At 36.4% G+C, this 10,699-nt stretch overlaps 1 long non-coding RNA gene across 1 annotated transcript; it reads left to right on the forward strand.

Annotated features, from left to right (window-relative positions):
- The first annotated feature begins 6,895 nt into the window (after window positions 1-6,895).
- On the forward strand, window positions 6,896-7,892 carry LOC133789811 (uncharacterized). The gene is made up of 3 exons (XR_009873716.1): window positions 6,896-7,100; window positions 7,599-7,724; window positions 7,828-7,892. It is a non-coding gene; the product is annotated as an uncharacterized LOC133789811 (long non-coding RNA).
- The last annotated feature ends 2,807 nt before the right edge of the window (window positions 7,893-10,699 follow it).

The following is a 10,699-nucleotide window of genomic DNA, read 5'->3' on the forward strand; positions in this document are numbered from 1 at the left end:
GTACTTGTTTATCATGATGGTTTTTCCTATTTATCAGTGAATTATGTCAGCTATATGATTTGTATATGTTATGTGTTATTTGAGTTTTCTTGCTGGGCTTCGGCTCACGGGTGCTCCGTGTGGCAGGTAAAAGCAAGGAGTCAGTCAACCGGCCATGAGTATGGAGAGCGTGGGGGCGGCGCGTACATGTTCGGCCTGCCCGACTGCTTTGGTTGGGGGCATTTTGTATATGGCTGTATTTAACCATTCTTTTGATAGCTGATCAAGTGTAAACCTATTTTGGGTTGTAAATATTTTGTAAACCTTATTTTGGGATCCCAGATGTTTTATATTTAACGTTTTCAATGAAGTTAAACATTTTAAAAGAATACAGCCTCAAACTCTGGTTTAATCACACTTTTGGTTTTAGAAACCACTTTGAGTCAATTAAATGCACAATTCCTATTTTAAACTCACTTAGTAACGGCTCTAAGGTAGTAGGGCATTACAACTTGGTATCAGAGCGAGCCAAGGTTTATTGGTTCTGGAGATTGACCGAACATGTACGCACGCTGCCATTGAAAAGCTCGACTCAGGGTGGTTTGGTATGGTCGATTGATATATTCATGAATATGTGTTTAATGCTTTGTGTGCCTGCCTAGATTTTTATGAGCATGATGATTGAAACAACATATGCATGATGCCAGGGCAAGGCCCGTTGTATGCTGCATGATATTTGTATGTCATTTTGGTCGATTGATCTTGGTTGTTGTTGAGATTGAGAGGTGGAATTTGGACCTTGTTATCATGCCTAATGAGCGGTGTCACTGATTGCAGGCATTTAGCTGCAATGCCTCGCCAATCATCGAGACTCCGCGGCATTCAGGCCGAGGATGATAACCAGGGGCAGGACCCTCCACCTGCTCCTCAGAACTGGCAACAGATTTTAGCAAAGATGGAGGCTAGGTTGAAGAAAACAGAGGAAGAGCTTAGTCAGTTGAGGCAACCAGCTCCTTCACCAGCCACTGTGATACCACCACCGCCTAGTGTGGTACCGGCTCCGGTTCAACCTATGACTGGGAACAGGTTGGAACCTCTATATGAAAGATTCAGAAAACAGCATCCTCCCACCTTTGAGGGGGGAGCAGACCCGCTGCAGGCGGAACAGTGGATGAGTACAATGTCAGTAATCCTGGACTTCATGAGGGTTGAAGGAAGGGATAAGGTTGATTGTGCCAATTATATGCTTAGACATGATGCACGTATTTGGTGGGAGGTAGTAGGGCAGCGAAGGGATACTGCATTTATGACCTGGGAGGAATTCAAGAGCAGTTTCAACGAGAAATACTACAGCGTAGCCGTTCGAGCGGCGAAGGCGGATGAGTTCAACAGTCTGACTCAGGGCAGGTTATTTGTCACCGAGTACGCCCTGGTATTTGATAGATTGGCGAAGTTTGCGCCAGAGCTAGTGTCGACTGATACGGCCAGAAGGGACAGGTTTGTACGGGGATTAGGTGTAATGATCACCCGTGACGTGAGTATTACAATGGCTCCAGAGACTACCTATGCGCAAGTGGTAGACAAGGCCCTCACTACTGAGAGGGCTGAGGATCAGATCTGGAAGGATAACCCTGCTAGGCGTGATACCAGGAGGGTAGTGCCTTCTTCTTCTGGGCCTAGTCGGGGCAGCGGCCCCAGTGAGCAGAAGAGGCGAGTACCAGACTCATTTACTCCCTATGGTTCTGACAGGAGGGTTCGCGATTCTGTGGGTGGTCGCCAGGGCGGTAATGACAACTGGAGGGGTTATCCATTGTGTCCTCGATGCAGGTGACGACATCAAGGCGAGTGCCGGTCCATCTCTGGAGCGAGTGCCGGCACCAGTCACTTGAAGAAAGATTGCCCGCAGGCCAGGAAGGAGGAACCAAGGCAGGGTGACAGCCTCGCCCCTGCTAGGGTTTTTACCTTGACTCACTACAACATTTTTGACCAAATATTATGGTCAAATATTACAGAATTTGAAAAACGTTATTAATGCTACGGGTAAATAATAAGACACATATAAAATTTTGGAGACAAAGGGCGGCAACTGAAATAATGGGCGCCAAAAATAAAATACACACGTCTTTTTTTAGTTTTTTATCTAACCTCTAACCTTTCTCATTCTGTCTCTCTCACTTCTCAATCCTCTCTCACTTCTCAACTCTATTCTCAGTCTCTCACTTCTCAACTCTCTATCTCCTTGACATCTAACCTCTCGGATCTCTCTCCAAGTCTTACCATTTCTCATGTAGGTGGCTGGTGCAAGAGGCTGGACAGCGACGGAAACGGGGCTCAACGATGCGTGGGCTCGACGATATTTCTCTCTCTCCCTGCTTTCGACGGTTATGCTCTTATTTTGAGTGGATTTACTAGCTTTCACCATTTACCTCTGTTTTTTTGCCTCAAATTTCAGCTACAAATCTTTCTTCTAAGGGAAATTTTGGACCTTATTTGCTTTTATGTGCTCTATTTTTTTAGTTTTGTTTTTTATTTGTGAGATACCAAAAATTTTGATTTGGGGAGACTGAAACCCTTAAGTAGTGTTATAGCTCCATTAATCATATGGGTTTTGTGATTTGGGGATACTGAAACTAATAAAGACTCCTAGTTTAGTTTCTTCTTTTTTCTATTTTTGTTTCTTTCCACTCACAGGTTCTCGTTGGAATTTATGTTTTAATTAAAGGCATTTTTTAATTTCCTTTTAGTTGGTTTTTGTAGAATTCTGAAATACTAGATGAATTGAGGCAATTGGCAAGGGCTTCGAACTATGGGTAATATCTTTTTCTTTTCTATTATTTAAGATCAATGCACAAAATTACTATGTTATTAATATAGCTATTTGGTTTCGATCCCATTTGCTCAATACACTTATAGTTTTTTCGACTAAGCAAGAGAAATCAGTGATTTTAAGAGAATAATCGTTGCTTTTGCAGGTAAATCTCAGATATTCTATTTTTGAGCCAAAAGAAGTGGCAGTAGTAAATCCACAACTTTAGGAGGCTAAGAATTTTGGTCAAATCTAAATCTTTTGTGTTTTTGTTTTTCTTTTTAAGGAGCTCTTGTTTGCAAAATGTGTATCTTCATAGGAGTACCACTATTCAAAGAAAATTGCTCTGTTTTCCATCTCTAGTATGTTCAAACGTTGATTATCAAATGGTTGCAGTCACATATATGCACCATCATAGCCAAGATGACAAATAAACACTAATGCGAGACCTATATATGTATGATATAACACTGAAGGTACTAAATCAACACAAATAATATTGAATCTTTATATCTTTATTTTGTGTTTTCTTTTCTTTTGGTACCATATACACATGCTTTTCTAATATGAAGCACATATATATATATATGTTATTTTGTAGATTTTGATTGTTAGTTTTGGGCTTATAATATTAAGTTTTATTTTTGTAGGTTTGTGAAATATAGGAACTAGCAAAACATAATTAAATCTAAGAATACTTACTCATGTGCCTAAATAGCATAACCAAGCAAAGTTTAGATGAGTCGTTGGCTACCTAAAATTTTCATTTTTTGTAACTTTGTTAATTTTATTTATTTCTCTTTTTTTGTTATATATATGCACACACTCTAGTATTTATTGGGTTTATCTGTTTTTTTGAAATGTAAACCAGGTGTTTGTGAGAATGCCTCACTGAAACCATTAAATAATCTGAAGATTAATTTTCACATTCTTCAGGTATTTCTTTGCTGTTAATATATATTTAGTACTCCACTGTTTCTTTCTTTCTTTCTATTATTTGATTATGAATTATTATTCTTGGGATGCAAAAGGGTGAAATAAAAAAATCACTTAATTACTTTGTACTATGTTTTTAGGTCGAATATTGGTGATATATATGATTGTTTTATATATTTTAGATTAGTCATTTAATGTTGTAATATCAAAGAAAAGCCATTATTAATAATCCTTAAATAACATTAAGGCACATGTAGTACATGCTTCTTGTTCTCTGTAGCTACTAGTTGGCTTTGATAAAGTTTGTGAGTAGCAAGTACAAACTAGAATTTGAACACTAAACTCTGAATGTGAACTAGTTGTAGTTTTAACAAATCTTTATGCTACTTAAATTCTTCCATGTAAAGTTTTGAGATATTGTTGGAAGCTCAAATGGGATTCTGTTAGTTATGTTGCTCTAAATATTTTGCTATATGCATATACCGGCTTTGTATTCTGTTATAGAATATTAACTGTAATGAATAAGGCTTCTTGAGTTTAATATTATTAATGAACCAATAAGTTTTCCATGATTCTATTGTTTAGCCATAGCTTTGTCTTTCTATATATAAGAGAGGACTAAATCTTTACAAGAAATACAAATTATTCAACATTGCTTGGTTCTTTAATACACTTCACAACAACTTTGATAATCATGATTTTCCATATAAATGAATTTCTAAGCTTTGCCTTGTGAATGAGCTAGATGACAGCTTGCTTCTTGGACTATGCTAATTAATTCTATGTATTATTTATTATCCCAAATCATATTTAATTTCTCTTTTAAAATAAATCATTTTTCATGTATTAAATCTGATTTTATTTTTGATACAGTAATCATCTACACGTCCTATTTTCCATTATTTGGTCCTCCTTTTGATGTATTGATTATTCCAGTAAGTTTTATTGATTATAGGTTGACTTGTCTTGATGTTCGTTCTCTTAGCTTTGTGCATTGAAATGGTGAGTATTTTGGCGGTCCTTGTTGTATTGTTGTTGGTCTAATAATCATAATACTAACTAATTTTAGTTATTAGGCTTAGTGTATCAATTAGCATGATGTTGTGTTTAAAAATATGTTTTCTTTAATCTTTTTATGGCAAGGGGGACTAAGAAGTTTCAAGAAATCTTTTTGTTGTTGGTCTAATATATATGCTCATGCTTGCTGATTTTTGTTGATTTTGATGTTTGTGGTTATTTTTTATTTAAGATATATATTGGTTTCTTTAACTTTTATTGTGCTTGAATGCATTTTTATAATGCAATGTTATGATCTGAGATTCTAACTTCTCTCTTCTCTCTTACTCTGTTAATTCTTGTTATTCAGAGGCACACAAAAGAGAAACTTTGAGGGCTTCTTCTACTATCTTACCTAAACTTGTTTGAAGGTGGTTCTTGAAAATATCGCACGGGCCTTGAACAGTGGAGCTTTACCGTTCAATAATCTAGAATGATAAAAGTAAGGGTTTTGAAAAATTTACTTTTCTTTTTTATCTATCATGTGTAATTTTGAACTCTAGCGTAAGATTCTTTTGATTTTTTATCTTCAGTTATAGGAAGTATTTTTTTTGCTTTAATCTTTAGTTATGGGTATGCCATTTGATTCCAAAAGCCCCAATTGAGCGATGGATTAGGTGTTATTTTCCTTTTAGCTTTTAGTTTTCTTTAGATGTTTTCTTACATTTTGAGTAATGGGTTGCTTTATATTGCTCATTTATATGAAATGAATTAAGATAGGTCTGGTTATTGCAAGAGAAGAAGGCCTATGCTTGTTTCTCGTCTTCTCCTTTCTCTTCTCTCTTACATCCTGGTATGGGCTATCTCATGGTCATACCTTGTTACACGTTTAGTCTATCTCTCTCTCTTTATATATACATATATATATATAGTCTTCTTTTTTTTTGTTTGGTTTGTTCTTGACGATGCTTTTCTGGGATTTTCCTTATTTTGCAGATTCCCCCCCATGATGTAAGTGAAGAATTGTCTTCTGATTTGAATACAAAAGTTCTTCCAATTTCTCTTGACCTTAATAGTAATTACCTTCCCTTCTCTTCTTAATATTCATATTTTTCCTTTTTCGGTCAAACAGTAACTCTTTCGTTACTGTTTTGCGTTTTATTTTTTTAGTTCTATAACTCTTGCTTTTATTGATAATTTAAAATTGATACGAATAGGAATGCCAATTTGGTGGGCTATTATCTGTCGTTGACATTTAGAGCTTACTTGTTATTAGTGCAGACTAAGATCTCCGTTTTTGCAACTCTACCAATCTTTGCTTGCCATCCTCCATATTGGTGATGTTTGAAGAAAGAAATTAATATTATTATGTATTTAATTTGGGACTTAGTTTCTTTCATATTGCATTGTTTTCTTGTCCATTTTTTCTCTAAGTTTGAATCAATTCCTGCTTTTAGAATATCTTGATGCGTAATTAGTTGTGTGAAAGAATGTGTTTTTATAAAGTATTGATTTTGGTTATATAGTTTAGGTGCTTGGTTAAATGTTTCAATGAAAGATATATGAAATATACTTGTCATCATCTGAGCTGCTTTTAATTTTCATATGTCAGCTTCTTTTTCCAACTATATATGCATATATATCTCTGTTCTTAGCTTTACTGCTTCAACATGAACTCAGGTAGTAAATAAAAACTCTAGAGTATATATTTTCTTCCTTGTCATAACTTTGGAAATCACTTAGTTTATATCCTCAAAAGAAAGCCTTTATTAGTACAAACATCATGTCCATTTTTAAGTGGTTTCTTTTTCTCTAGAGTTAATTATGAGAAATTCATAAACATTTTTTAGTAAATGAAAATCGTATTGTTTTGCTTTACTAACTCTGTTAGATCATTCCTTTTATGTTTTGCTTTAATCGTATTCTCTCTTATGTTTTATAGGGGTGTTGTTATGGGAAGTTTATGGTCTGTTACTTGTCATTTTTTTGTAGTTTTCACCATGTTTCCTTGTTTTATGTTTCCCCTGGTTTTGTTTGTCTTGAAGTTGTCCCTCTGTCTCTATAGTTTCTAGTTTTTCCTAGTGATTTTGTTGTCTCTGTAGCTTTATAATGGTTTGTATAAATTGTTTCTACTACCTAATTTTTCACTGTGATTAGAAGAGACCAAATAATTATTAAACAAATGTTCTTGTAGTGCTGAATTTATCTATTGCTTCTTTCCCGTTCTTTTGGTTTGTTCATACTTTCTCTCATTTGGATCATTGTACCTATCATTTTGACAGCTGGTTTTTATATTTGCTGGGGATGCCTTGTATGGGTGCCTTCTATATATACTTCTCCTGGCATGTACCTGGTCAATCATCCTGTACACCTTGGAACTCAGGTATAGAGTTTTCTATTCTAAGTTTATTTGGTCAATAAAATGTAATATTACTGCTTTCGTTCAGGAACAGTTCCAAAATGTTTTTCAACCTTTTCAAAATGTGAACACTTTTCTGCATTACTAGAGAGTAGGAAACTATAGCAATGGCTATGTAGATACCTTGGTGGGATTCAAACTTTAGACCTTATGGAAGCAAACCACATGTCTTCCCATTTGAGCTAACTCCCCTTGGTATACACCAGTAATATTATTATTAGCTTGTAAAAGCTGTATATTGGCAATTTGATTCTAGATTTGAGTTAGAAGCTGCAAATCTATTCTACCAGCCAAATGCAAAAGTTGAATGCTTGTAACTTTGTTTGTAAGCTGCCAAGCCCATGAGATGAGCGTAGACTTGATTTTTTTTGCAACCAACCATACTTTCTTTTCTATCCTATTTCCCCATTGTCCCTGTTAAATTAATTCTTAATTTTAGTTGTCTACTTTGCTTTGTCACAGTTGGCACTCTACATCCTAGTAGCAGGCATTCTTTGCATATACATCAACTACGACTGTGATAGGCAAAGGCAAGAGTTTCGCAGAACAAATGGCAAAGCTTTGGTTTGGGGTAATGCTCCATCAAAGGTATATGGTTCTTTGAAACTCGTTATTTGGTTCTCATTATACATACAATTTTCTGTATATCTGCTGCTAAATCCTGCATAATTCTTCCCTTTCTGTTTCACAGATAACTGCCACTTACACTACCACAACTGGGGAAACAAAAAGCAGCATTCTTTTAACTTCAGGATGGTACGTTTTCAGGCTCTGCCATGTAAATATGAACTAACTGGATTTTTTTTTCTTCTTGGTTATGAATGCGGGGGGTGAGCATGCTGTTGTTGGCCTACTTGCTCCAACAGGATGTTGGAAACCTTGAAATGGGTACACTATGTATATAAAATGAGCATTCTAACCATGTGGATGGTTTGGTTTTCTGATAGAGGGTGCTTTCTTCTTCTATTTCTATGAGCCATTGTCCTAATTTGTCAAATGCTAAAATTCTAAAAACAAAGTTCTCTGGTTCACGCAGGTGGGGATTAGCTCGACATTTCCACTATGTCCCAGAAATATTAGCTGCATTTTTCTGGACTGTTCACGCAGGTTCGATACAGGGTCATCCCCGGAATTTACTGAGAAAATGTTGCACAAGTGTTTGTTCTATGTTGAGAATGGCATGTATATTCAGCCTTTCCAAATTAAATGATGGCAGGCTGGTATCATGTTGTTGTTATTGTTGTTTTTGTAATGGTCAACTTTATGGATGTTGTATTTCTCTCATCTTCAATGACTAAAAACTTTTCTTGTTTAGGAAAATTATTATAAAGTTTTGTTTCTATTTTTCATTTTTGAAGTAAAAATTGTTCAAGATTATAAAACTTTATTATGTTATGCTTTCAAACTTAAGTTAGAACTAAGATCTCATGAAGTAGACACATTTATGGTTTGAGTTAGTTATTGTTTAATGTAATACTTATGGTTTATCAATCTATTGAGAATTACATTTTATGATTAATTTTGAATTTTTTTATCAAAATACAATAATGAAAATCTTTTAATTAAAAAAAAACCATATAAGTATACTTATCAAAATAAAATTTAAAATTTTATTACTATATGTTATGATTTAAAAGCATATTATAAGCGTAAAAAATCGTTATGGTTTATATAATATAACAAACTAAAAATGTTATCAAAATAATCAAATGTAACAGTTGAAAAGTGTTATGAAAAAAATACAAGATTAAACTTCAAATTTATAATCAAAAACTCTATCTAAATGTTATTATTTGAATATTATAGCACCTAAAAATGTGTTATTGAATAGTTTAAGATAACACCGAACATAACATTCAAAAAATGTTATAGAAAAGACTGGACTTTTAATAACATGGGCTACGTTAGCATTTTCAGAAGTGCTATCAATAGTCCCAGATAGCACTTTTTAAGTGTTATGAATACTGTTTTTTCTTATAGTGACTCAGACTGAGGCAGAGGCCAGTCCATCAGTGGTCACAGGTCAGATTTTTAGCGCTGGATCCTTGTTTACTGCATTGATTGATTCTGGTGCTACGCACTCATTTGTTGCTGCTAGGGTGATTGATCAGCTTTGTAGACCTAGTATTTTGTATGCTAGGGGTTTTCAGACTATATTGCCTACAGGAGAGTTGGTAGTCTCTAGGAGGTGGGTTAGAGCCTTACCAGTAGTGGTAGACGGTAGAGAATTGTTTGTTGACCTGATTGAACTAGAGATGGACGATTTTGATATAATACTAGGAATGGATTGGTTGACGCGGTATGGAGCAACAATTGATTGTAGGCGACAAATGGTGACCTTTGAACCGGAGGGCGAGGCACCCTTTGTGTTCGTGGGAACGGTGGATGGACCGCGGGTGCCTATGATCTCGGCACTAAAGGCTAGAGACCTGATGCAGGAGGGTTGCATAGGATTCCTAGCGAGTATAGTGGATTCCTCCAAGGTGGCGGCAGTGGGACCAAATGAGACCAGGGTTGTCTATGAGTTTCCAGACTTGTTTCCAGCGGATCTGCCGGGGTTGCCGCCACAACGGGAGATTGAGTTCGTCATAGAATTGGCTCCGGGAGCAGAGCCAGTATCCAAGGCACCTTACAGAATGGCTCCAGCAGAATTAAAGGAATTGAAGATTCAGCTGCAGGAACTACTTGATTTGGGGTTTGTCAGACTGAGTTTCTCGCCATGGGGTGCTCCAGTTTTATTTGTTAAGAAAAAGGATGGATCGCTCAGGATGTGCATCGATTACAGAGAGTTGAATAAGTTGACCATCAAGAACAAGTATCCATTGCCTAGGATCGACGATTTATTTGATCAGCTTCAAGGGAGTATAGTGTTTTCGAAGATTGATCTCCGATCAGGCTACTATCAGTTGAGGATCAGAGATGAGGACATACCAAAGACTGCATTTCGGACACGGTATGGGCATTATGAATTTTTGGTTATGTCCTTTGGGTTAACCAATGCCCCGGCGGCGTTTATGGATTTGATGAACATAATTTTCAAGGATTATCTGGATAAGTTCGTGATTGTGTTTATTGATGATATCCTAGTATACTCCCAGTCAGAGTCAGAGCATGAGCATCATCTGCGCCTGGTGTTGCAGCGGTTAAGAGAGCATAAGCTTTATGCTAAGTTTAGCAAATGCGAGTTCTGGTTATCGCAAGTTTCATTTCTAGGCCATATTATCAGTAAGGATGGGTTACTGGTCGACCCAAGCAAGACAGAAGCAGTGAGAGATTGGCCTAGACCCAGCAGTGTTCCTGAAGTTAGAAGTTTCCTTGGACTAGCAGGTTACTACAGGCGATTTGTAGAGGGGTTCTCCAGGATTGCTACTCCATTGACAGAATTGACAAGGAAGAAGACCAAGTATGTGTGGACAGATCGATGTGAGAACAGCTTTAAAGAGTTGAAGCGGCGGTTGATTACTGCACCAGTGCTGAGCCTGCCAACAGATAATGAGAAGTTTGTGGTCTACTGTGACGCTTCTAGACAGGGTCTGGGATGCGTGTTGATGCAGGCTGGGAAA

This window comes from Humulus lupulus, chromosome 7 (assembly GCF_963169125.1).
Source record: "Humulus lupulus chromosome 7, drHumLupu1.1, whole genome shotgun sequence".
Classification (NCBI taxonomy): domain Eukaryota; kingdom Viridiplantae; phylum Streptophyta; class Magnoliopsida; order Rosales; family Cannabaceae; genus Humulus; species Humulus lupulus.